Source organism: Oryctolagus cuniculus, chromosome 6, assembly GCF_964237555.1.
Source record: "Oryctolagus cuniculus chromosome 6, mOryCun1.1, whole genome shotgun sequence".
Lineage (NCBI taxonomy): Eukaryota > Metazoa > Chordata > Mammalia > Lagomorpha > Leporidae > Oryctolagus > Oryctolagus cuniculus.
The window spans coordinates 56,267,382-56,293,847 of NC_091437.1; the positions used below are offsets into that span (position 1 = coordinate 56,267,382).

Consider the following 26,466-nt stretch of genomic DNA (forward strand, 5'->3'; position numbering starts at 1 on the left):
ATGTGGGGGAGAGAGAGATTGGAGGCAGACACTGTGGGCTGAGAAGGACAACAGCATCACTATTTCTAGCTCTTGGTAACCAAGAGCTAAAAATATAACACTCAAATGTGTTTTCTTTGGCACTTCTAGTTTTGTTTACAGTATTTGATGCAATTTTTTTTTAAAATGAGGAAGATTTGTATTCATTTATTCATATAAATCCTAAATTTCTGGGCTCTATTGGAGGTTAGAAGATTGGACAATGACTAGTGCAAGTGAAGTCTGGGTGCTGTGATACAGGCTGTTGTCTCCAGGTCTAGCTCTACAGTCCTCACCCCAACTTCTACATTCTGATGCCCTGCACTTATACCCAGTCTGTTTTGCTGGCCTACTATACCTTTTGGGGTCCTGTGGGTATTTGAGTTTGCAATCTCTATTCTGAAGCCTTCAAGCAAGGGACAAACTGATGACATTCTGAGTAACAGAGGAACAGATCTCAAAATATTGTATCTTTGGCAAATTTCATCTGCTCAGTGCTTAGGAATCCATTAGAAAATAATGCACCAGAGGGCATGAAAGTCATCATTCTCCAATCTTCAATTTTCTCCACTGGTAAAATACATAGTGGACACTTTTGAGTTTGGAGTTCTATTTATTATCTTATGTACATGTCCCTTCATAATTGCACCATGGTATATATTTAACAGATACTTAATCAATGTATGAGTAGAATGGCATTGCTGGTTCAAGTCTTGTGCAGCTGGTACCCTCTTCCAAGGGATCTGACACCCAGGCCACTGCATGCAATGTTTTGCTCTTTCCTAATCCACTCATGTCTTCATGTTTACTTCTCTTCCCTCTCTATTCAACCACCTGCTCTTCCATCAAGCATTCCATGACTTTAGCCTTTTCTTCTCTAAATTAGTATTTATTTGATTCTATTATATCATTTTCTGAGTTTTTGTTTCCTTCATAGAAAAATAATATCCACTTCATAAGATCACTATGTGCATTATAACTGGAAGTTGATGGAAATAATTGCAAAGAGTTACTGGAGGGTACTTCAAAAAGTTCTTGAGAACATATAATCCAAAAATAAGTTTATGGGGGCTGGCATTGTAGAACAGCAGTTTAAAATGCCCCTTGTGACACTGGCAACCTATACTGGAAGGCTGCTTCAGTCCCAATCTCTCCGCTTCTGATCCAGCTTCCTGCTAATGTATGTGGGAAAGCAGTGGACGATGGCCCAAATACCTGGGTTTCTGCCACTCATGTGAGAGACTCAGATGAAGCTCTTGGCCCTTGGCCCTTGGGCCAGTCCTGGCTGTGGGGACTAAACCAATGGATGAAATATCTCACACACATGCAGGCTGGTTTTTTTTTTTTTTCAAGTAGTCATTAAAATATATATTTTTTGGTTTCAAAAATTTTTGAAATCCATATTTTTTTCTTAATACATGTTTTTCATGTCCTTTTTGAGGACTCCTCATATGTATAGATTTCAAAATGTTTCGCACCAAAATAGATTTAAATTTTAATTCCATTTGCCAAAATCTTTTTGAAGTATGCTCTTATATCACTTACTATATGCTGGGAATATTTACAAATGCTTTGCATATGTTGGATTTATTTAATGCTCACAGTGTCATTATGAAAGTAGGCTTAGATGTTATAATCCCCATTTTACAAATGAAGAAGCTTAGGCACAAACAGATTAAGTGACTTGCTCAAGGCCACACAGCTAATTGGTGTGGGAGATAAGCAACGTTAACAAGGATTCAAAACTCTGGTGTACAGGTTGAACAACTGGGTAATGCTGCTTCAAAGTGAAGTTTGCATATAGATAGATGGACAGATGGACGGATGGATAGATGGACAGATGGATGGATGGATGGAAGTACCATTTATGGTAGAGATTGAAAATTATCCTTCAATATCAATTCCTACTATTACTATTTCATATTTTCAATACCTGCAGTCTGGTTAAGTTCCACTTTCTTGAGAAGCATCATTTGGCTAGTAGAATGTTAGGGGAAAGAGAGAAGTCTGAGGGAACACAAATAAAGCATTAGTGGTGGGATTCTCTGTTCTTTCTTCTCTCTTGTTTAGGCAGGAGGGTCCATCAACAGATGAATGGATGAAGAAAATGTGGTACATATACACAATTGGATACTATTCAGTCTTTAAAAATAATTCTGCCATTTGTGACAACACAGGTAGAATTGGAAAGGCATAGACTGCATGTTCTCACTTATACACAGAATCTAAAACAATCATACTCATAGAAGCAGAGAGTAGAGTGCTGATTAGAAATCCATACCAATAGCTGGTTTGAAATTGTTGTTTGTTAATACTGTACACAGAATCTTTTATGCACAATTTTGTCTTACCAGGGAGAGGTTTTACAAAAGCAATGTGGCAAATATTCATGTTTAGTGATTTTATTTTTAAATTTGAGAAATAAAGGAAAAACTAAAAAAAAAAAAAAACGAGAAAAGCAGAACAAATAATGATTACAGACATATGCAATAAATATTTCAAGATATTAAAATTATCAGAAGAAAATGTTTTATATTACATCTTTACAATAGTTAGTCTTTATTTTTTAAAAGTTCTAAGGTTTGCAGCAATAAAAATGTTTCATGTTTTAAAAAGTTTAACCTAAAAACAATGGTGGTTACAGAGACAGGATGGTGGTAGAATGTTGGCATATGGTCAAAGGACACATAATCCCAGAGAGGAGGAATATATATGTATATAGTTCTACTTCATACCATGGTGAATACAGTTAATATAATATTGTACATTTTAAAATTGCTAAGAGAGGGGCTGGCTTTGTAACATAGAGGGTTAAGTCACCACTTGCAATACCGGCAACCCATACTGGAGTGAAGGTTTGAGTCCTGGATGCTCTGCCAGCTCCTGTCTCCTGGCTATTGTGCCTGGGAAAGCAGCAGAAAATGGGCCATGTATTTTGGCCCTTGAAACCTATAGAGGAGACCAGGAAGGAGCTATACACTACTGGTTTTGGCCAGTCCCAGGTGCTATGGCCACCTACGGAGTAAACCAAATCATGGAAGATTTATTTCTTTTGCTCTTTCTCTCTCTCATTCTTTCTCCCTCTTTCTGTAACTTTGCCTTTCAAATAAATAAAATGAGTCTTTAAAACATTTCTACTTTCTAAGAGAATAAATTTCAAACATTCTTACCACAAAAAAATCTTAAGTGTTTGGGATGATGGATATGTTAATAGCTTGATTTAATTATTCCACATTATATTCATAAAGCATAATGCCACTTTATACCCCGTTAGATTATATAATTATAAATTGTCAGTTTACAATAAAAAACAAAATATAGACAAGTAATCTTACAGAATGGAACTAGAAGCATTGACCAAAGGTAAAAATAGATTTCAGTGTTTCTGTGCTGAAAAAAAAAGAATGCCAGCATTCACAGATTGAAAAGACTCACTGTAATCTAGGCATAACAAAAGAAAAGAAATTAATTCTGAAACACCTGGTGTCAAGCTCTCTGTATTAAGAGGACTGCAGCCAGAATTGACAGCCAGATGAAGTAGCCAGGATCCCAGCACTTATGCTTGGCCCTAAGGGCCAGAGTCAAAGTACACAGACAACTGGCATTCATTGGACCCCTCCCTTCTACCATTCTGTTTAGGGGGTCCTGTCCCCCTTTAAACCAGAGGCTGGTAACAAACATGAAAAATGATGCTGAATCCAGATACATCACAGGGAACATTTGCACTGAGAAGGGGATTAGATAAGTTTTCCTACCATTATGAAGAATTCCTCACCAATCGTAAATGATTTCTTGAAAACCATGAAGGTGACTTTCACACTTCTTATTTAGATGTGGATTTGTGTACAAGGCAAACTCAATTATTCCTTCAGAATCATTTTTAAATGTCCATGCAGGGATTTCCATCAGTGGACATTTACAGGCACCTGGTAGGTAAAACGAAGAAGGGACATACAAAGGTATTGAATCAGGTATGGCCCCTCATCCTGAAGTGCTCATTACAGATGAGCATATAACACTAGCAGTGAAAGCTAGGATTTATTATCTGCATTCTGGATACTGCACACAATTTATATATTACTTAATTATCCCAATTACTCATTGAGAGTAGAGTTGGAATTTTATTTCGTGTGCACCAGTATTGAACTCTTTCACTGCTTACCATTTTCAAGATCAAAATCCAATCACATAGCCATCAAGAAGTCTTCTCTGAACATATTCATTATCCATTGACATTCAACAAATATTTATTAGCATCATCTATGTACTAGGCCCTAGGCTAGGTCTGATGATGCAATGATGAAAAATTCAGACAAGAATCTATTCTCAAAGAGCTTCAAATGGAGGAAACTGGTATTAAGGAAATGATTACAAGCATGGAGAATGGCAGGTGTCCCTGGTGAGGGCTACAAAGGTAATATACATGTTGCTTTGAGACAATGTGAGGAATGTATTTGAGCTGGTCAGGCCTGTGGAACAAATACCGGTGGTTTCCTGTACGATATGTGATACTGCACTGATTTAATATCTTTTAATTCACATGCTTACTTCTTGTACTCCCCATGCTTCTGAGAGAGGAGCACGTTAATACACACTCATGGCTGGAAACACATGAAATTATTGAGAAGGTAAAATCTGTCTTTAACATTCTCCCACATCTCCCTTCTGCTGCAGAGAATTCTTTCTTGTGCTTCTGACCTCACGCTTCCAACATCCTGTTCTGCCTCTCTATAGCCAGGAATGCCTTTGCATACCTTCCTCAGCCTCACAAATGTTACCTGGTAACCTTGATTTTATTCTGCATCCCTCTCTCTCATTTGCCTTCATCTCAGGTAGGGAATTTTTATATAGCAAAGGTAATAAATCTTTTGTAGGTATTTGACATATGACTAGCTAACCAATGCTGAAACACCTGCAATGAGCAAGACATATCAGGTGAGCAGAGAGGACACCTGGCAGCTGTTTGTTGGTTTGGTGATTTAGGCAATGTTGGACTTAGTCCATGCAAATTCTGCTGCTCTCCAAATCAGCTTTTTTTGAGAGACAGGGAGAGGGAGAGGAAGAGAGAGAGGGAGGGGAAGGGAGAGAGAGGGAGAGAGAGGGAGAGAGAGAGAGAGAGGGAGAGATACTCCCATTTATTTACTGGTTCACTTCCCAAATGCCCACAGAGGCATCCAGCTGGGGCTTGTTCAAGCCAAAATTGGGAGTTGGAAACTCAACCCAGGTTTTTCACATGGGTGGCAGGGACCCAATTACTTGAGCCATCAAGACCACCTCCCAGGGTCTGCATTGGCAAGAATCAGAGGTCAGGAGACTTGAGACTCAGGGAGTGAAGCCAGGCACTCCAATGTGGGATGTGGGTGTCTTAACCACTAGGCTAAATACCCACTGCCTCAGCTGCCTTGGCTTTTATTGCCTCCTCTGAATCACTAGGAGACAGTCTATTTGTAGGTAGAAGGGCTCTTGGGAAGCCCAACCCCAGTCAGATTCATTCATAGATTCTCATTGTTACTGCTTCATAAATTGGTGTGCCCCAAGGCCAAAACTCTGGCCTAAGTTGACCCTCACCTCTTGCTCCACAGGGATGAAGGAGTGTCCCAGGAAGTAAGGAAGGCCCCTATCAGCAATAAGACATGGTAGCCCCAGGATTTCCTTCTTGTTATGTAATCTCTGCCTGTGGCCCAATTTTTTTCTACAGACATTTTTCTCTTCTTCTTTCCAAAGTTTTCTCATTTCCTACTTGTCCTTGAGGAATGCCTGGAATGAGGGCAAGATTGAAATTCAAATTTCATGCACTGTTCAGGCAGGAAGGACAGAATTTCCCTTCAGCCACTTTCACTTAGTGAGAGCTCACCTTGTGCCTGTGTGAGGGTTTTACAAGCACTTTTATTCACCCTCCACTACCAGCCTAGGAAGTTGATATGAATACTAACCCCATCCGACAATGAAGGCCTGCACAAATGAAGAAATGTTCCTAAGGTCAGACAGTCAGACAGAAGTAGAACTACGAATCAAACCTAGAGAGGCCAATAGCTCAAGCACTTACTTTGCTGTACTGACTTCTCCTGTCTGGAAATCAGAATGGGTTTGTTTATGGCCTAGAAAAATTTCTTTCCACCAGGAACTTCGTCAGTCCTAAAAATTAATTAAGAATTATGGAAATGCAGTGTCTTAATATGAGGCATCACGTGAGAGATTTTCTTCTTTGTCCGAAGTTTTATAAATAAAGTCTGAGGACTCTGGGCAGAAACACTTGCCAATGGATAGACACCTGACAATGCTCTGCACTAAACCCAAACCTCCAGCCTCCTAAGCCACAGTACAAAAGAAGAATAGAAACCTGCTCTGTTCCTTGAACCAGCTGTTCTTGACCTTGAGTGAGCATCAGATCTGTGAGTTGGGCTATTAAAACACAGATGGTGAAGTCCTACTGAAGGTATCTGACTAATCTGAAGACCTGGATCGAGGATTCAGAATTTCTGTTTTTACGTTTTCAGGCTTTGCTTCTGGTGGCTGCCTTCTGAAAACTACTGTTTTTAAACACAGAGGATGCCAGAATATCAGGTGAGCAGGCTTCTTCATCTGCTCACTGAGTAAGAACTGACTGCACCTTAACACAAGGGTTCTTAGCCTTGGCTGCACCCTGAACACACCTGGGGAGGTTTAAAATCCACCACAGAAGCTAGTTTCATTGCTCTGAAGTTCAGGCTGAGCACTGAGTACTCCACACGCTCCTGAGCTGATGCAGATGTGCAAGCAGGGCTGAGAACATTTCCAGCTCTCTGTGTGTGGGCAAGCTATACAAACTCTTGGTGTTCAGTTTTTTTTCAGCAATACAAGGAGATAATAATATTGCTTCTAGTGGTTTGGGGGGGTATTAGATGATTAAATTCATTTAAAACTTTTAGGAATATGAATGGCATTTAGTACATGTTACATAGGTGTTGGCTTTTGTTTTGTATCATTACTGTAATTAGTATTTTCTCTTTCCCATTTTTTCCTTCATTATATGATTCTCATGGATTCTTTTACCTATGGGCAAGATGATAGGTCTTTTCTAATAGGATATCTTTTTTAAAAAGATTTATTTATTTATTTTTGAAAGTCAGAATTACAGAAAGAGAGGGAGAGACAGAGAGATCTTCAATTCACTAGTTCACTCCCCAGATGGCCACAATGGTTGAGGAGGGCCAGGCTGAAGCCAGGAGCCAGGATCTTCTTCTTGGTCTCCCATATGGGTGCAGAGGCCTAATGACTTGGACCATTTCCATTGCTTTTCCCAGGCCATTAGTGGAGAGCTGGATTGGAAGTGGAGGAGCCAGGACATGAACAAGCACCCATATAGGATGCCAGCATTACAGCCAGTGGCTTTACCTGCTGTGCCACAATGCCAGTCCCCAGTATTTTTTTTTCTCCAAAGAAACCTTTTATTTAATGAGTACAAATTTCTTAAATACACCTTTAGGAATATAGTGATTCTTCCTACCATACCAGCCCTCCCACCCCCACTCCCACCCTACTTCCTCCTCTCTCCCATTCCCTGTCCCATTCTCCATTAAGATTCATTTTCAATTAACTTTATACAAAGAAGACCAACACTATACTAAGTTAAGATTTCAACAATTTGCACACTCACACATACACAAACTGTTTGAGTACAAGTTTTACAGTTAATTCTCATAATACATCACATTGAGGACAGAGGTCCTACATGGGAAGTTAGTGCACAGTGACTCCTGTTGTTAATTTCACAATTAACAATCTTATGTGTGATGTTAGTGAGCACCTGTGGCTCTTGACATGAGCTGCCATGGCTATAGAAGCCTTTTGAATCCACAATCTCCATTAGTATTTAGACAAGGCCATAAGCAAAATGGAAGTTCTTTCCTCCCTTTAGAGAAAAGTACATCTTTCTTTGATAGCCACTTCATTTCACTGGGGTCTCACTCACAGAGATCCTCCATGTAGAACATTTTTTTGCCACAATGTCTTTGCTTTCCATGCCTGAAATGCTCTCATGGGCTTTACAGCCAGACTAGAATGCCTTAAAGGCTGATTCTGAAGTCAGAGTGCTGTTTAGAGCGATTGTCATTCTATATGAGTCTGCTATGTGGCCTGCTTCCCACATTGGAACATTCTCTCCTTTTAATTATATCTATTATTATTACTAGACCCTTAATCTTATTTATATGATTTTTTTAATACTTAAGACTGGCATTTTTAGCACCCAGCTTAATGGGATCTGGGGTCCCATGGCAGGATTTTAAACTCTACCCTTAGATGTAAGTCTGTTGGAATCTATGCAGGACTATATAGCTTTATAGTTACAAACTTCTTCCTCTCTTATTCTCTAATGGGCTATCTTAAACCTGTCAAGATTGAGTAGGTCCATCTTGTCCCCATCAGCCCCACCTTACTCACACACTCACCCCTCTCCTTAACCCAATAGAAGGCTCTCTCTTTTTTCAGTCAGCATTGTTCAGTGGAAAGAACACTGTCCTGAGAATTAGGAGATAGGATTCTTCTTCATTATCTGAATTCCAAAGCATTCTTGTTGAAAATAAATTAACAGTAAATGTTAGTTTTATTTTGGGATCCTCCATAATGGTTCTATTCCATTGAGTTAGATGTCTATCCTTAGCCTTTCTGTAAGTCTTAAGAAAGTGTGAGTTCTACAACATTGTTGTTCATTTTATAGATTTGGTTATTCTATTTCCCTTATATTTTCACATGAATTTTAGAACAGGCTTATTACAGGGTTTTTTTGGTTTTTGTTTGTTTGTTTTTGTTTTTTGTTTTTTTTTGTTTTTACACAGAGGAGAGGCAGAGAAGAGAGAGAGGTCTTCCATCTGATGGTTCACTCCCAGATGGCCACAGTGGCCAGAGCTGTGCTGATCTGAAGCCAGGAGCCAGGAATTTCTCCCAGTTTCCCAAGGACTTGGGCCATCTTATACTGCCTTGCCAGGCCATAGCAAAGAGCTGGATTAGAAGTGGAGCAGCGGGGTCTCAAACCGGCTTCCATATGGGATGCTGGTACTTCAGGCCAGGGCATTAACCTGCTGCACCACAGCACTGCCCCACTTATCAGTTTCTAAAAAGGATGCTAGCTGGATTTTTAACAGTGATTGTATGAAATATGTAGATCTATTTGGCTAATACTGTCATCTTAACAGTATTAGGTCTTCTGATCCATGAACATGGTATATTTATTTATTTACAACTTTAATTTTTTCAATCATGTTTTATTATTTCCAAAGTATAAATTTTGCTCTTTTGGTAAAATTAATTAATTCCTAAGTATTTTATTATGTATTCTTTTTCATGCATTATAAATGGAACTTTTAAAAGTTTTATTTATATATTTATTTGAAAGGCAGAGGAGAGAGAGAGAGAGAGAGAGAGAGAGAGTTCTTTCATCTGCTGGTTCACTCCCCAAATGGCTACAATGGCCAGAGCTGGGCAATTCCCAAGCCAGGAGCCAGGAGCTTCTTCAGAGTCTCCCACATGGGTTCAGGGGCCCAAGGACTTGGACCATCTTCTACTGCTTTCCCAGGCCATAGCAGAGAGCTGGATTGGAAGTGGAATAGCCAGGTCTCAACTGGCACCCATATGGGATGTTGGCACTGCAGGCGGCAACTTTAGGCCTCTGTATGTTACTCTTATACCCTGCCATATAACTGAAATTGTTTATTATTATAATAAGTGCTAGGGGATCCCTTAGGATTTTACAAGATCTGAATACAAATTATGTAATCTGAAAATAGATGTAGTTTTATTTATTTCTTTACAATCTATGTGCCTTTTATTTAACTGTATTGCCTAACTGTACTGGCTATAACCTCTGGCACAAAAGTGAACAAAGTGGCAAGTCCAGATATCTTTACCTTGACCTGGATTATTATGAGGAAATAGGTATTTTAAAGTATGTATGATGTAATTGGAAACGTTCTAAAAAGGCTTTTATTAGGTTGAGAAAAAGTCTCCTTCAATTCAGAGTTTGGAGTGTTTTATCACATAGGGGTATTCAATTTTGTCATGTGCTTTTTTGGTATATATTGAGATGAGATGCTCATGTGTTCTTTATTTCCTCAGTATGTGCATTATATTCATATTCAGATGTTAACACAACCTTGCACTTAAGTGTCTATCAAGGCTGTTATGTATTTAAAAATTATGTTTATTATAGAAAATTTAAAACACCTAAAATATAGCAAGAACAGTATAATAGACATCTAGCTTCAAAACTCCAAAGCCAGTTTTATTTATTTATCCTTCCACTTTGATCTGCCAAAACTCTAATAATTTTGAAAGAAATCCCAGCAATGATATTTTTATATGTTAATATTTAAGTATGGATGTCAAAGGTTTCATACTCCTTAAAAATCATTGTGAATATCACTGTCATGTTTAAAAATAAAGTAATTCCTTCATACCATAAAATATCAGCCAGTGAATAAATTTCCCTAATTATCCCATAACTTAAAAAATGTGTTTGTTTGAGACAAGATTTAAATAAGATTTATATATTAAAATTGATTCATATGTCCCTTAATTCTCATTTAACCTCTCCATCTCTTTTTTTTTTTACATGAAAAGATTAAGTAATCTGTCTTGTAGTCTTTTCCATAGTCTGGGTTTGCCAATTTTGTCCTCATAATTATAGTCTAACACATTCCTTTGGACTCTGTATTTCCTATGAAGTGCTAGTTAGACTAAGAAAGCAAGCTCAAGTTTGGTTTTCTAACCATACCATAATTTATCATGGATTACACTATATACTTCCACTTGCAGATATATAATATCTGACTCCAAGGGTCAATAATGTTATTATGTTTTTGTGACTTTAGCAGTTATTAATACTGTCTAGATTCCTGATTCAAAATAATATATTCTAATTCTCCCTCCTGTTTTACCTTACACTTTCCAGTCTCTATAAGATTAAGAAAGGGAAATAAAGGTATTTCAGCAAGTGGAGAGGGGCTTTTTGGAAGGATTCTGGGTTACCTCCAGGAACCAGTGCTTCATGAAAGACTCCCGGAGTCTCACTATCTACCCGGAAGCACAGAGCTTCTCTCATATGCATTGTCCATCCTTAACCTGTCGTCTTCATTTTCTTAGCTTTCTCACAGCCAAATGCGACCGCCCTACACTAGGTGACTCTACAGAGTCAAAAAATTCAGAGGGCCATTGTGCAAGGATGTTTCAATCTGTTTCCTTGGCTGAAGTTATCTGATTGGTCTAGCTTGGATCAAATAGCTGTGATCATTTGCACAGTATGGCAGGGCCACATAGTACAAAATGGTTCACCTGTGGGTTAAGAGGAGGGATAATTCTTAGAAAAAAGTATACAAGTTGGATAGACACTCCAAAATGCTGGTTACTGATATCTATACCACGTATCAACGCATGGCTTCAAACTGCCACTTTTATTCATTGATGAATTCCCCCTCCCAAATCCCTCAACTCTCAAAAATGCTTTAGACTTGTACACAGCACTTCCAATAAGAACTATCACTTTAGAAATCCTGCAGACCCAAATCTCAATACATCAAAGGCTGACTCATAATCTTACCCCCAGACCTGCATCTCCCTTGTTATGCCCTACTGCAGTGGGAAGAGCTTTAGTCCAGACAGCAAACTAAATGAAAGATGTGAGAATCATCCTAGACTTTTCACTTTCCAGCAACCCCTTTCTTCCCATCTCGGCCCTGTTCTTACCAAAGTCACTAATTCAATCTCTTTTAATATCTTTTGCATTTGTCTTCTCTGCTTTTTTTTTTTTTTTTTTTTTTTGACAGGCAGAGTGGACAGTGAGAAAGACAGATAGAGAGGAAGGTCTTCCTTTTTTCCATTGGTTTACCCTCCAATGGCCGCTGCGGCCAGCGCGCTGCGCTGATCCGGAGCCAGGAGCCAGGTGCTTCTCCTGGTCTCCCATGTGGGTGCAGGGCCCAAGCACTTGGGCCATCCTCCACTGCACTCCGGGGCCATAGCAGAGAGCTGGACTGGAAGAGGAGCAACCGGGACAGAATCCGGCACCCTGGCAGGGACTAGAACCCGGGATGCCGGCGCCGCAGGCAGAGGATTAGCCTTTTGAGCCGCTGCACCGGCCTCTGCTTTTCTTCTACTAATACCCAGTGCTTTAGTCAGTATTCATCCCATCCGACCCCCATTACTGTCACAGCCTACTAACTAGTCTCTACGTTTCAAAATGGTTATTTTCTAATCTACCCGCCACACCTCTCATAACAGCCCTTTTCCTGAAACACAATAATAATTACATAATTTTGCTAATTAAAATCCTTCACTGTAGCTTTCAGGAAAAAGAGTCTAAACTCCCTGTTTTAGCAAGCAAAGTTGTTCACCATCCCGCTGACCGCTTCTCCATCTCGCTGTATCACACCCTCACAGTCAACCCATTATCTGGTGATCTAGATACATTTGCAGGTTCCCGAGTTTGACAAATAATTTCCTGCTTCTCTGTTTCATTTCCCTTCAAGGTTTCTACTACCTGACATGCCTTCCCTCCCCTCACCTGTCTTTTTCACTCCACCAATATTTATCAGGTTCTCTGATCTCAACTCAAGCACACTTACAGTGCGATCAATCCTTCCTAGAATATGTGTTTAACTTGACCATACGTCTCTAGCACTTATCCTAGTGCCTGACATAGAGCAAGTGTTGGGTATGTGCTCAAGTTGCATAAATTGAAATTCCGTGGCTGAGTTTGTACTCACATGCCTGGCCCTGTCCTAACTCCATTTTGGGAACATTTTGAACAATGATGGCTCCTCGGCTCCTTATACTTCCTTGATGGTTTCTCTGAGCTCACTGCCTCAGGGCACTGTCATGAACCATGTAGGTCCAAACGTCACTTTTTGTGGGTGGACACTAGGGCAGCCAGAAAGGTGGGCACGGGAGCTGAGGACAGATTCCTGGGATCTCCAAGGAGCACCACAACTGATTTACTGCTTTCTTCATTACACAGAAAAGTCCAAAATCAGAAACTGAGCTCAGAGTTCAGTTCATTTGAGAAAAAAAGAGAAAAAATAATAAAAATAATTTTACTGGAGATAAAGAAAAAATCCATTTCTAATGCACAGTATGGTAAGAATAGTTAATGTATTGTATACTTAACATGTTTTAAGAGAAATGTTAAAATAGTCCCACCACACGCACATAAACAAAAAGGTAACCATATGAGGTGACAAATATTAATTAGCTTGATACGGTAATCATTCCACAATGTATACAGGTATCAAAACATCATGTTGTATACCTTGAATATACATAATATTTAACTGTCCTCAATAAAATTGAAAAAATGTTCTATATTCATAATTAAAAAGCACTACAATTTCTGAGTATGCAAGTGGCTAAGAGGGCATGGTTTAACAACAGTAAATGTAAAAATGACTCTAGGCCTCGAGACGCTTACAAGCTCATTACTGCAGACTTTACCTGCAGCCCATGCTGACTCTCTGGCCCATCTTGAAGATTTCTTTGTTTCTGTCACTCATTTTCATACCTGGTTTCCCTCTATCTAATTTTCTACTGATTGTCTAGCTTCTCTCAGTTTCATGGAAGTGGTTTGTTGGCAAAAAACAAAAGAAAAAAAAAAAAAAACAAGAAAACCTGCCACATTTCTTCATGGGAGTAGTACCAGGAACCAAGAGAAGGAAAAATGTTCTGATACATTTTTTTTGGAAAGAAGAGATTATTTTGGAATTTATAAAATTGTTGTGCCTAAAGTAAAACACACACACACACACACAAAACTGGCAAATGACTGAACCGTGACTTGTAAGTATATTTTAAACAAAATGTGAATCTGTAATCACTAAAAAGTCACACTAAATGAACCTACTTTTCTTTTCAGTGGAATTTCTAACTGGTAAGCTAAATTACAATAACAATTCATATCAATCAGTGGTTTTATGATACAAAGTCCTTCTCATATCTATTATCTCAGCAAGGCACCACAGTCTTGTGGAAAAATGATGGCTTTTCAAGCGGTCTAGATAGGAGTCTGACTCTTGGTGCAGCTTTATTTCTCTGAGCCTTTTCTTTCCATTTGCATAATAACTTTAAGTCATTTATAAGAATAAAAGACCATCTTTGTTCCAGTCCAGTTACTAAAATACAACAATACCTACATTCTTTGGAAAATCTATTAAATTGTTAACCATGATTGTCTCCATTTTTTTCTATAAGACATTGAGTTATTTGAAGGGAACAGTGACAGAGAAGGAGAGACAGAGACAGAGTAACCTTCCATCCATTGGTTCACTTCTCAAATGGCCATGACAGCCAGAGCTGGGCCAATTCAAAGCCAGGAGCCAGGAATTCCATCCAAGTCTCCCATGTAGGGAGCAGAGACTCAAGTACTAGGCCCTCATCCACTGTTTCCCAGGCACATTAGCAGGAGGCTGGATCAGAAGCAGAGTAGCAGGGACTTGAACTGTTACTCCAGTATGGGATGCTGGTGCCTTAACTTGCCTTGCCACAACACTACAACACTGGCCCCAAATATGATTGTCTTAATCAATGATGGTGAATGTGTTAGTGTTGTCTGTTTTTTTTTCATAGAAGCAAATGAAGGATAAAGCAGAATAAATATGAATATGGCTCATGACAAGTGCACTAAAGACCAGTGATTTCTTATAGAAAACTTTAATAAATATATTTTGAAAGTACAACTTTTGAATTATAGCTATTCTTCCCCCCATAACCACCTTCCCACCCACAAACCATCCTATCTCTACTCCCTCTCCCATCCCATTCTTCATTAAGATTCATTTTTAATTATCTTTAGATACAGAAGATCAACTCTATACTAAGTAAAGATTTCAACAGTTTGCACCCACATAGACACACAAAGTATAAAGTACTGTTTGAAGACTAGTTTTACTGTTAATTCTCATAGTACAACACATAAGGACAGAGATCCTACATGAGGAACAAGTGTACAGTGACTCCTGTTGTTGATTTAACAATTAACAGTAATCACCCAAGGCTCTTGTCATGAGCTGCCAAGGCTATGGAAGCCTCTTGATTTTACAAACTCCGACCTTACTTAGACAAGGCCACCATCAAAGTGGAAGTTCTCTCCTCCCTTAAGAGAAAGGTACCTCCTTCATCGATGGCCCCTCTTTCCACCTGGATCTCACTCACAGAGATCTTTCATTTAGATCATTTTTTGCCACAGTGTCTTGGCTTTACATGCCTTAAATCCTCTCATGGGCTTTTTAGCCAGATCCAAATGCCCTAAGGGCTGATTCTGAGGCCAGAGTGCTATTTAGGGCATTTGTCATTCTATGAGTCTGCTGAGTATCCCGCTTCCCATGTTGAATCATTCTCTTGTTTTTAATTCTATCAATTATTACTAGCAGACACTGAAGAACTGTTTTCTGCTATCTTCTTTCTCCTAAACACTGGGGGATTGGGGTCACTTGTTCATGTTTTCATTTTGCAAACTCAGAATGTAAAATGGTAACTATGAGCTGGATGATAGTAAAACTCAGGGCAGGGAGCGTTACAAGCCCTTTGACTGACCAGATCCCCAGAATGTTGATCAAAATCCACCTTGGTGGGGGCTTTCTTTCACCCCATGGACCCCTGGCTTCACTTCTCTCCTACACCAATTTAATTAACTTAAATGAATGAAGAGTATTCTGATGACATCTGTGAATGAGACAGCAGTGAGCAGATGCAGTCAACCCTCGGTACTCATGGTTCCACATCTATGGATTCAATCAACCTTGGATGGAAAATCTTTTTAAACTTGTGTCTTTCCTGAACATGTATAGAATTTTTTTTGTCATTCTTCCTAAAAATATAGTATGAGAATTATCACATAGCACTCACAATGTATTAGGTATTATGAGTAATCTAAAGATGATTTAAAGTATACAGCAGGATGTGAATAAATTATATGCAAATACTATAGCATTTTATATAAGGTACTTGAGCATTAGGGATCCTGGAACCAATTCCCCTCTCCCCTACAGATACCAAGGGAGAACTCTTTAAGCCAGATTACAAAATCCCATATTTATTCTTAAAGTAAATAGGTAAGCCAGTGCCGCGGCTCAATAGGCTAATCCTCCGCCTAGTGGCGCCGGCACACCAGGTTCTAGTCCCGGTCAGGGCACTGGATTCTGTCCCGGTTGCCCCTCTTCCAGGCCAGCTCTCTGCTGTGGCCAGGAAGTGCAGTGGAGGATGGCCCAAGTGCTTGGGCCCTGCACCCCATGGGAGACCAGGAGAAGCACCTGGCTCCTGGCTCCTGCCTTCGGATAGGCGCGGTGTGCCGGCCGCGGCGGCCATTGGAGGGTGAACCAACGGCAAAAGGAAGACCTTTTTCTCTGTCTCTCTCTCTCACTGTCCACTCTGCCTGTAAAAAAAAAAAAAAAAAGTAAATAGGTAAGGCAAATGAGAAAAAATAATAAAAATTATTTTACTAGAGATAAAGAAAAAATCTGTTTTTAATGCATAGTATGATAAGAATAGTTAATGTACTGTATATTTAACACATTCTAAGAGAAATGTTAAAATAGTCTCACCACACACACATAAACTAAAAGGTAACCATATGAGGTGATAGATACATTAATTAGCTTGATGTGGTAATCATTTCACAATGTATACAGGTATTAAAACATGATTTTGTACACCTTGAATATGCACAATATTGAACTGTCAATTTTACCTCAGTAAATCTGAAATAAGAAAATGTTCTATATTCATAATTAAAAAGCGTAACAACTTCTGAATATGGAAGTGGCTGGGAGGGCATGGTTTTTTTTTTTCTTTTTTCTTTGACAGGTAGAGTTACAGACAGTGAGAGAGAGAGAGAGAGAGAGAGAAAGATCATCCTTCCATTGGTTCGCTCCCCAAATGGCTGGTATGGCTGGCGCTGCACCGATCTGAAGCCAGGAGCCAGGTGCTTCCTCCTGGTCTCCCATGCAGGTACAGAGGCCCAAGCACTTGGGCCATCCTCCACTGCCCTCCTGGGCCACAGCAGAGAGCTGGACTGGAAGAGGAGCCACTGGGACTAGAACCCAGCGCCCATATGGAATGCTGGCGCCGCAGGCGGAAGATTAGCCTAGTGAGCCACAGTGCCGACCCCGGGCATGATTTAATATCAGGAAATGTGAAAATGACTCTAGGCCTAGAGATGGTTACAAGCTTATTATGAATCACCAGTATGGTGAGGCCACAACTTAATCTAGCTGCAAGGAAACTTAGTACCGCTTGCAATGGAGGTCATGGTCTCAAATTGCCCTAGGCTAGTCAGTCAGTTTGCACCTGGAAATGCAAAGTGCAATCTGACAACCATATTTTGAAAGGAACATCACAAACCGAAGGCATCTGGGGAACATTCCCAGGATGGTAAAAGATCTTCAAAGTTTATCATGTGAGAAATGCCTTAGAGATAGGTGGAAGGTCTACAATAGAGGAAGGAAAACCCACAGGAGACATTATAATGAAGGATCTGCCTGGAAGGAAGACTTGACAGTCTTTATAGAATTGAAAATCAGACTAAACACCTTGCAGGTGCAATATCCAATGAAGTCTACAATTTACCAAGTTCAGACAAAGAGGCCCAGATATCACTTAGACAATTCTTATAACAAACCTGCATCTTAGAAATGAAAAAAAGAAAATCTCAGAAAAATTAAAATAACCTGTCAAGGTCCTAGAAGTAGTAAGTCCTTGAGCAGGGACCCACTGTTGTGATCCTACAATCTAAGCATTATTCCATTTCCAAAAGACCCTAATTCTCCCATATATACCAAAGGTCAAAGTTGACTACACAATGGAACTTTTCATAAGCACTTAATTTCTGCTAGAATGTGGACAATATATTTCACAAACAAGCTATATTTTAATATGTTGAAATGAATATATATATATATATATACAGATATGTAAAACTAGCGGATGCTGAATATCAATTGTTTTTTGCTTCTGCACTGTGCTGCTTGCTCAATGACTTAATGCGGGATGTCCAGCATAAGAAAAGGTGGGGGGGGAATAGTTGTACCACCATGACAGGCTTCACAAACTCCAGGAAGACGGGAAGGCCCAATTCTCAGAAAATGAAACTTAGTAAATACTTCCGGAAATTAATGGTCTCCTACTTCCTTGTGTGACCACTTCTTTCTGAGATGCATAGTCCCGAACTTTTGGGATGCACCAATAAAATGCTCAAATTTAGGTAACTGACATATAAAGAATAAAAGAACTAGCATACGTGGGTAATGACGAATATACTTGTTTACTCAAGTGTATAAAAACGCTGAGAAGGAGAGGCGGGTCTTCTCACCCTCGCACTGCACTATGTTGTATGTGTGGTGGGAGCCCCAGCCAGCTGGTAATAAAATAATAAATCCTCTTGCCCTTGCATCTGTGACTGTCTGTTGTGGGTTAACTGGGAAAGATCTCGGATCCCATAATTCAACAAATACAGCAATGATCTGTGATGGGTTTAGTTGTTTCTCAGATGAAGAAACTCTCACAGAGATAGCTAAAGCAACTTACTCAAGATACAGTTAGTGACTGAAGAGGGATTCAAACTCAGAAAATTCCAAGACCTTTATATATATATATCTGATAAATTGCTTTTTGGCATTTATTCCTCATTGGGTGTGCTAAGCACTAAGTAGATGCTGGGTAAGTGGTTGTTGACTTGAATGGGATAGAAGTCCACTTTCTAGAAGGGGACCAACTTGGTGCATTGCTGTGGAAGTTGTGGTTTTGCAAGTGAGCTTTCTAGCTATTTGTGTCAAAGTAGAATTAGAGGGAGGCGGGCTTTCAGGCACAGCTAGCAATTAGAGTGGAACCCACAAATTCATGCATGGGACAGGCTGCTTGCGTAGGAAGGACAAGGAAGGAGGCACCTTCAAGGGGTAGTGGAATAAAGTAGGGGTAGCCGCAGGCAGCAGCCCAGGGAGCTGTGACCACAAGAAGAGCTTGGACAGCTGGCCTCGGTCTTGATTTGGATTAAGATGTTTATTCTACTTTGCCTCCGGGGCCTCTCCCTTCCTGCCCTGAGGGCCATCCACTTGAGTGACTGATGAAGTAACTAATTGGACACAGACTCTCAGAGCCAGCCAAGAACTGTTCTGGACTGAGATTTACCCTGGGGGCTGGAGACCCCCTTCCAGCAGCACTATAAAGAGATCCCCTCTCTTTGTCTACTCTTGTAGTGCAAAGGTCAAGATCCATGAAACAACCTGAATCAAATCCATGCCACACCAGCTGTTGCCTGAGCACAGAAGTAACTGATCTGTAGGGACAGCACACGAGTCTTGGCCAGGGGGTCCCCTGCGAGCACATGTTCCCAGAGGAACAGGCATAGATTGTCCATGTGCCTTTGGAGAGAGAATAAGTCTTCTTTCTCAACGCCCAAATATTCACACACACACAAAAAAAAATCCAAATGATCACTTCCCCGGGTCAAAGAATGGTTCTCCAACATTTTGTTTTCAAATCCCCTTGGCATTCTAAAAAATAATTGAGTTTTCTGCCTCTCAAATATTTTTTACAAAAAATTGAGGCCTTTGTTATTTTGGGGGGAATATTATTTTTTGTATAAGGGTGTTCTCAATATTTGCTATTTTTGAAATTAAAACTGAGAAATTTAAAAATAGCTTATTAATACCTTTTAGAATAATCTGCCATTCTATGTAAACGCAAATTCTTTCTTTTTCCAAAAAATAAGTGTGCTTTCCAAATCCAAAAATATTTGGTGAGAATATTGGAATTGTTTTACATTTTTGAAAAATCTCTTTAATGTCTGGCCTAATGTAAGGCAGCTGGATTCTCATATCTGCCTCAACTTTCAATATGTTGCATTATGTTGTTTGGGTTGAAGGTTGTAAGGAATGTCTGGCCTCACACGTTATGTAATTGGAAAGTAAAGAAGTGTTTCTGTAGCCTTTCTGGGTAACTGTGAGGATTCTATTTTTACTACACCCAAACAGGTTAGTTGTACTGTGGAATCTGCATCTATATCAGTGAACTTTCATACTCTTTGAGTAAAATTTACTGATTGGTCTTGCACTTTGAGTGGATTGTTTTAACCAGGACATCTTGATTATTTAAAAAATATTGACTTTCACACATCCTCCAAATACTGACCCATATACAAAATTAAAAATAACACACCCATTAATACTATGAAGGGCCGGAGTAACTGCATTTTGAAAAAGTGCCTCCATCTGGGGAGGCAGGCCTGACTTCCTGTAAAAGCAGCGTCACTCAGGGGAAACCTAAACTTACAAAGGAACAGTTCGCTAGAGTTCACCATATAAGGAAATCCCCTGGGTCCGCACCAATCAGGAACAACCACGTTCGATCAGGACATACCAGAGGTGACCCTAGCCAATCCACTGTTACCCCGCACCCCTCAATGACGTAACCCTGCTTTAAAAGAGGCTCCAGAGCGCGGCTCCGGGTCTTCCTCTGCCCTCCGCTGTGTGGTTGGTTAGATGGGGTCCCTGCCACGGCTTGTACTTCCGAAATAAACCTTGCTTTTGCATTTTGGTGTGTTCGAGTCTCTGGCGGCGTTTAGGGATCCAACGATCTGGGCACAACACTATCACTGATCTTGTCATAACATCATTGAACTATTGGGAATCTGCCGATCTCACAGTGGCAAATATGAACTCTTCAAAAATTATAATTGTTGCTCCAATGCTCACATTTTATTGTTGACATCAAACACTGTCAGTTGTTTTCCTTGAAGTGACAGGCTCACTTTTTTTATTTTTTGAGAATATTTACCAAACATCCATGTCTGAATAACCAGTTTGCCTGAGTCATTTTTTCAAGAAAAAAATGGCATTCCACAACAAAAGTGTCTAGTCCAACTCACACTCAATGCCACAAATGCTTTTCCTTGAGAATTCAGTAAAAGGCAGTAAGTTTTTTGTGTGGCTTTCCATTTTGCCACAAAAAAATATTAAAATGTGTGTATACCCAATGGTGGAGGCTTAATCAAATGAGCAGCATGTACTGCCTCACCATTTTCTCCCACCCGCATGAATGTGGTGCTGAAGAATGCAATGACAGTTGAGTACTACTGCCTTGATTTATTCTGAAATGCTGGCTATTAGATCCACTATTGCTTTCACATCATCAGTTCAAATGTTAACTTGGCAGAAATGGCACATAATGTCTGAGTATTTTTATGAAGATAGTTTTGACTTTGCAGAGCTCATGAAAGGGTCTTCGAGCCACAGGGGCTGCACACTGAGCCAAAGTGTGGAAAGCCCTAATGAAATGTAAATGGCATCTGGGAGGGATGGGAAAGTCGGAAAATCTTGGTAGTCACTGTCAACTGTAGACAGACAGGAGACTTCGGCACGTATGGCCCTTACCCTTAGGAATCAGATAAATGAGTTGGAATAGAATACTAGTAAGTCAGAATTTTTGAGGTCTCAGGTTTTTCATCTATAAGTGAAAAAATTCTAAATATTTAAATTTCCTATAAAATGTAATATTAGTACCTAATTAATAGTGTATGCAATAATTACTAATAGGTTTTACAATTAATGTTCCTAAAATCTAGTAAAAGTGGAATATGTTTTATGGACTTGGGGGATAGGAAGCTGGGTAGTGATTATAAAGTACTTATTTCTTGAGTATTAATAAGATTAGTCATCTGGGTGTACATAGAAAGAACAAAGGAGACTGCAAAATAGCTTTCCCTTTTTCTTTTTGGAAAGTATTTATTTATTTATTTAAAGAGACAGGGAGAGAGAAAAAAAAGGGTGGGGACTCCCATTCCCTGGTTCACTTCCCAAATGCAATCTACAGCCAGGGCTGGATTGGGCTAAAGCTGGAATCCTGGAACTGGATTGGAGTCTCCCACATGAGTGGCAAGAACCAATCTACTGAAGTGATCTTCTGCCACCTCTCAGGGTCTGCACTGGCAGGTAGCTGGAGCAGGATCTAGAGCAGGCATCGAATCCAGGCACTGTGATGTAGGATGTGTGTGTCCTAACTGCTAACGCTACACGCATGGCCCAAACAGTCCCCTTTCCATTCATTCATTCACTCATTTATTCAGCAAACATTTGATGATCACTTACTGATGCCAGTCTCCAATTTCGCACTAAGAAAAGCCACAGTGTAATGACAGTAGCTGGTATGGTGGACAGGATGTGGGATTTGAGTCAGAGAACCCGGGTGTCAGTCGTAGTTTTGTGCAGGCTATGCCACCAGCAGCATTCCCTTCCAATTCTGAAATTTGGTTTCCTTGTTTGCAAAATGGGAAAGATTATAAAAGCTTCACTGTGATGTTTCAAAGAATAAATATAAAAATGTGGTTAACACAGTCTAATTATTTCGGTGCCTGTGGTTCTTAAAGTGATTCACTTTTTAATGTCTTAAAAAGCAGCAACACATGAGAAAGAAATTCTTTCTGATCTTTGATCCGTTTGGATCTCAAATGGAATAACAACACCTGCCTGCTTCGAAGGGTCCTTACAATACACAGCATCAATATAGGTAGTGTGTGGCACAGAGCACGTGCTTAACAAAAGCAACTATTATTTATGATTCTGTGGTGGGACAGATATGCCTTCCATGGAAGTCGGCATATATTAACCCAGGAAAAGAAAAGGCTGCTTAGCCTGCTTCCCAGTGAAACAGACGTTAGTGAGTACTTGATACTGATGGTGTGAGTGGTCTGGTTGTGACTTACAGACTCATTCTGTGGCTAAAACATAGTGAGGGCATCTTCTTGCCTTTCTGCCTCCATTCTCCATCTCAAACCTCTGACTGTGAAAAGTGTTGGAAGCAAGAGAGCTGTAAAAATGACAAACTGTGCTGGCCAGGGCAAATGAACAGGTAAAACCTTGATGAGTGGTAAGGACTGGAATGCTAATGCAGCAAAGGAATTGAAAGTATTAAGAGAGTGTTAGAGTACATGTAGGAAATAGCATCCAAGAGGGGTATGTGTCTTTGATATCCATTGGGCAATTTTACACAGAGCACCCCAGGAACCTAGAACTAACACCCCAGGCTTGTTAGATGAGCTGAAAGGTATTGATATTAACACAAAGAAGCCTTTGCCACTTTCTACCTCATGGCAGAGTATGCATGAGATGAAAACTGTGACCACTCAATACCAGAATATTTTCTTGGATTTATCATGGGAACTTGACAAGTTTAATCTTTTGGTTGTAGGTTTTATGGTATTTTAAGGCAAATTCGGTATTTTTTAAGTTCCAGGAACTTCTATGCTTCCCTTATACATTTTAATTCTTGTAATCTCCTAACAACCCATTTTATAGATAGATAAACTGAGGCAAAGTAGCTTATCTAAAGTCATCCCATCCATAAAGGGTAGTTTTCAAGAGCCAGGGAGTCAAGCATCGGCATTAAGATGCCTACCCATATAGCTCTACCATTATAGAAGGAGTACGTAGACCCTACAATTATTTTGAGGCTCATTGCACTGATCAATGATGTTATGATGATGGGAAGAAGAAGGATGGTGCCTAGTGTCCAGGTAATCTTCACACTACAAGTTAAAATCTAAAGACTACAAAAAACATGATTGTTATTCCATTCTTTACCATGCACAGGAATGTATTTCAATTCTCAATTGAATTTGCCAAAATGTCTTCTGAATTTTATATAAGGGGTGGCTCAGTGGAATAAAACAGTGAAAGGAAAGATATGAGAGGGGGCTTGTTACTATCCCAGTCTTTAGGTTAACTCCACATCCTTTCTCCAAACTCCTTGCAGGATTTAACCAGCCTTGCAAAGCTGGTGCCATGGAAGACCCTGGAGACAGACAGAGCCTCAACCTCCAGGAACCAATCATCTAGAATCACTGCAGGACCACAGAAAAAACAGAACTGTGGATTGCACTTACATGGGGATGCTCAGCATGAAATGAACTTTTGGAGTGAATCTAAAACCATCAGTCACATGATCCTTGCAACCAAGCTGCCTCTAGGACACACCGTTTATTGCGCTGGCCTCTCCAAACCGTCTCTCATACAACAGGCACCTCATGCTGCAACCATCTGCTCACCTGGCCTATTGGTTCAAGGAGACAGAAAACACCCAAAAGGATCATTTCCACCTGAACCAAGCAGCCTCCTTCCAGTCTAACTACTGCATCTTCTGAATCCGGTCTGTAAGGTAGAACCACTTGAAGCATATTTTTTAAAAAGATCTGAGCCCCGCCGGCGCCGCAGCTCACTAGGCTAATCCTCCACCTTGCAGCACCGGCACACCGGGTTCTAGTCCCGGTCGGGGTGCCGGATTTTGTCCCGGTTGCCCCTCTTCCAGGCCAGCTCTCTGCTGTGGCCAGGGAGTGCAGTGGAGGATGACCCAAGTGCTTGGGCCCTGCACCCCATGGGAGACCAGGAGAAACACCTGGCTCCTGCCATCGGATCAGCGCAGTGCGCCGGCCGTGGCAGCCATTGGAGGGTGAACCAAAGGCAAAGGAAGACCTTTCTCTCTGTCTCTCTCTCTCACTGTCCACTCTGCCTGTCAAAAAAAAAAAAAAAAAAAAAAAAAGATCTGAGCCCCGATTCTACCACAGTACAATTAGGTTAGACTCCCTGCAAATAGGGCCATCATTCTTTGATCAAAGCTCTCCATCTGATTCCTTTATGAGGTCAGGGTTGACAGTCAGTGATAAACAAGTTTAATAATTCTTCTGCGTGGTCAGGTGTACTGCCGTACTGCTCTGGTCACTATGAAAGGTATCTTGGCATAAGAAGAAGTATCATCACAACAGCTTGAAAGGAACCCAGCTTTGGAGTTTTGGGGTCAAATTATGGACACCATATAATTTCAGGGAGTGTGTCTATAGGGTTCTAAGTGGCAGAACAGAGATAAATGAGACCAGAGTCTGGCTTGAAGTCAAAGAGGCCTGGGCTTGAGCCCAGCTTCTTCCAGTCTCTTGCTGTGTGACCTCACATATATATCTCTTCTTTGGTAGAACAGATATGTCCATGCTTCCCTTGCAGGGAGTGTAGACTGAAATTATAAATTCTATAAACCATTTAGCACACAACTGAACACATGATAGCTATTATTATAAGGATTTTAGAATATCTTACATATTCTCCTCTCTACTGCCCAATATGAAGCCAAAACAAATCTGTGAGGGCTGGGAATTCTAAGATGTCTGGTGTAGGCAGGGGTTAGGTGTGAGACAGATTTGAGTAGATCACTGTAATGACTGTGCATTATTCTAATGTATGCAAGATAGGGAGGTGGCTCAATGTGTTCTTTGGAAAGCCACCAGGGTTGATGTATGAAGACCAAGTTAGAGATGCATAGGGATAGAAGCAAAGAAACTGGTTAGGAGGTTATTATAGTAATCCTGGTGAAAGATGATGGAGGGTTAGAGTAAGACAGTGGCAAGAGGGATGAAGAGACATATTCTAATGAGATGAATTCTGAAAGCAGCATGGGGAGGGACTATGGATTCATTGGGGGTGAGCAGGACAGGAGAGTGGGCTCCTGGGTGGAACATGGGTCTGTTTATTAACACTGGAGAAAGATTTTGGAGAACAACTGAGAGTTGAGTTTTGGGCAAATGAACCTAGAGATTCTTGTGAATCACTTAAGTGGAGAAAACACAAAGACAATTAGGCGTATTGTGATGAACTTTCAAAGAAGATTGGATAGGTGATATATATTTGATAGTTATCTTCATAGAAATGGTATGAATCTGTGAGAACGGCCAAACTCACCTAGGTGAGAGTAGAAGGAAAGATAAAGGGACTCAGGATGCATTCCTGCAGAAAACTCAAAAAGATTGCTCTGTTTCTCATTTCCCTCTATGGACAAGGACTACATTGTACATAAAGGGCCTTCAAAAACTGCATGGAAAATGTGTAGGAAGTATCACTATGCTTCTAAATCTGTGCATAGGAAATACATGAAATTTGTTCACCTTATATAAATAAAAAAATGAAAAAAAATAAAAAGCTGTGCATGAACCTCAAAAGTCTTTTGTACCAAAATAAACTGATGTTTTAATTCAATTTTTGCATGATATTTTGTAGTACCCCATATACGCTTGGGAGCCTAGTGCCTGAACCACAGTGTGTAGTCAGTAATGTTGAATGAATGAATGAACCACTCAATCAATACTAAAGTAGGTGAAACTTCAAGATGTGTCTCTGATCGAAATATTCTAGACTGTGGGTGTCAGTGTGTGTTTCTGTTTCCTGTGTCGCAGGAGTAGAGAATTTGGGAAGGACTCAACTCCTAAAGAAATCTAAGAACTGTCAATCATTCAGAGATTTCTTACTATGTAGCTCCATGGTTCCTGCTGTATTTTCCTGAGGAAGCTGTTTGATGTTCAGGCCTTCGTACAAATAGGTATTTAAGGCATTAAAAAGAAAAAAGTCATTTAGTTTAATTACACACTTTCAACCCATTGGTTCTGTTTAATGAGGTTCATCT

At 40.1% G+C, this 26,466-nt stretch overlaps 1 long non-coding RNA gene across 2 annotated transcripts in view; it reads left to right on the top strand.

Annotated features, from left to right (window-relative positions):
- Window positions 1–26,042, top strand: part of LOC103347958 (uncharacterized) — an 83,793-nt gene extending 57,751 nt beyond the window's left edge. For both annotated transcript variants that reach the window (XR_007919028.2, XR_007919029.2), the window contains one exon: window positions 23,779–26,042. This is a non-coding gene — a long non-coding RNA (uncharacterized lncRNA). The remainder of the gene's footprint in view (window positions 1–23,778) is intronic.
- Window positions 26,043–26,466: the final 424 nt, after the last annotated feature.